The sequence below is a fragment of the Sander vitreus genome, chromosome 1 (assembly GCF_031162955.1).
Source record: "Sander vitreus isolate 19-12246 chromosome 1, sanVit1, whole genome shotgun sequence".
Taxonomy (NCBI): Eukaryota; Metazoa; Chordata; class Actinopteri; order Perciformes; family Percidae; genus Sander; species Sander vitreus.
Window position 1 is genome coordinate 33,639,737 of NC_135855.1, and position 2,407 is coordinate 33,642,143.

A 2,407-nucleotide genomic window follows, 5' to 3' on the forward strand; every position below is an offset into this window, starting at 1 on the left:
TGGTTCTTGTCCTTGAGAGGGGGACTCGGATGTGGCCAGATTTAAAAACACTTAACTTCCTGAACTTGAATAACAAAAGAAACATCTTGAACAGGGCTAGGCTGATACAGTAATAATATGGCTTTGTCTTGTTTCCTGTGATTTGTTTTGCTGTTACCACAAGTATCTCTGTAATAAGGCCAAGTGGATTGTACTCTCTTAAAGGTTAGAGCAGAAGCTTGTGAGTACGGCTAAATACCTGGGCAGCCTGGGAAAATCATGGTTAAACTTGACCTGGACTCCTTTTTTCCCTAAAGGAATGGTTTAACCATTTAGTTATACGGTTGTTCGCTTTCTTTTTGAGACTTACAGTAAATGAGTTAGAATGCAATTAGCCTAGCTTAGCATAAAGACTGGAACGGTCCTTATGCTAAGCTCGGAAACAGCAACCCCGCCTCGGTCCAAAATTCCAAATTAGTCTACTAGCACCTCTAAGAGAGCTGACACACCAAGCCGATTATCGGCCGTTGGACAGTCTGGTGAGGTCGGTGACTCGAGTCTGTTCGGTGTGTTCCATGCCGTCGTCCGGCCGAGGAGCCGTTGGCCTTCATTTGGGCCGACCCGACTTGCTCAGTTGGAGATAGGGCAGTCGGGACTCACCCGGAAATGGCGAGCGGATGAGCCTCTCAAAATCTGACGAAAATCTTTTAAAATGACCTTTGTCGATCTGAAATGAAGACAGATTCAGAAACTGCACGGCCTATTTCTCGCTTAAAATGTTTTCAGAAACACGTTTCGGTGAACTATTTTAGTACAATATGAGATCGTATTCTGAACAAGCCGCCATGACAGTCTGGCTGTGAATTTCCGGAGAAAAAAGACCCACGTGACGCATTCGTCCAATCAGCTGCCGGTTTTCATTTTCTGGGAAACAATCATGACTGTTAATGGAAACAATACAGAGAAGCTCCGCCTGCTGCTATGGAGACGTATCACGTTTCATCAGTTCGTATTACGTCAGCCGTCTGGTTGGTGTGTAAGCACCTTAAAGCTTACTAACTGACATTGCATTTCATTTGTTTAATCCATTTTCAAACAAAAATGTTAAAACAACAATTTGTGGTTTTAGGGGGGATTTCGTGCTATTTTTTTCACAAACAAAAGTCGGGTGCAGTGACTTCTTGGAGTTTTGTCATCCCAGGGAGGTTGCCACACAATTAGTTGTTTTATTAATGATATTTTAAAGTATCAGCTTGATACACAATACAATATAATAATAAGCCCAATCATAGCCTTAATCATCTGATTAATTGAATGTCATACAGATGTATGAGATGGTATGGAAGTATTCCCTAAAACAAGTGTTGAAATGGTTTGGTTTGATCATATTACTTTCTGATGTTATTATACTGTTATGCATTTTGACCAGTCACAATGACTATTACAGTACAACTGTAACATGACTAGCTAATTCCAAAGCTGTGCAGAGAACCAAATTAATTGGCACTGCTACGTAAATAGCAGTCGATGTTTTTCAGACTGGTGAAGAAAAAGGTTGTCATTTTCTTCCAGCTCTGGCAGTCCTTAACACTGTAGATTACAACTTCTGACCAACAGAGCCAGGCTAGCTATTTTTCCAGTGCTTCTGATTTTTATTCTAACCTAAAATAATCACTTCTTGACTCTCGCTCTGTACTTAACGCACAGACGTGAAAGTGGTATAAGTCTTCTCAACTAACTCTCAGAAAGAAAGGGAACATTTATTTACTGTAATAACTACAATCAAGGTGCTTATGAGCGAGGTACTGATCCTTTAGCTATACCAGTGGAGCTCTTTGGAGAGAAAATTTAAGATTACATTTCTGTTCTGCAGCTACAAGCTATGAAAGTACACACAGATATATTGAAGCCAGTGTTACTGGAACACAACACATGTCCTCAGTTAAACACTGGATAAATAAAGGTTAAAAACATACACAGCAAAAATGTGAGGCATAGTAGATACTGTTCCATAATTAAGCCTGGCTTTGCAGTGTCGACACATTTTACAGAGCTCCACCATCTATCAGTTTCAATCAACAGTGATTCCCCTTGCTACATTGAATCAGAGGTATCTGCAAATGAAATCTTTAAACATCTTAAATCTTTAAAAACTAATTTACTTAATGTCTTACCATTCCAGATTAAAAGCTCTGTCTGCAATTATATTAGGCCAGTGATTACCAAGTTCCATGATTTACTCTGATACTGTGTAGTGAGCTTGTGCATCTGTTTGTGTTTTTCGCATGTGCCTATTCATGCAAGTTGTGCATTAAAGTAGTGAATCATTGTGTTAGAATGTACTTGCAAGTGCATGCGTGCATGCGTGTGTGCGGGAGTGTGTGCATGCATGTGTGTGTTGTGTGGGGTGTTAGAGAAAAACAAGATG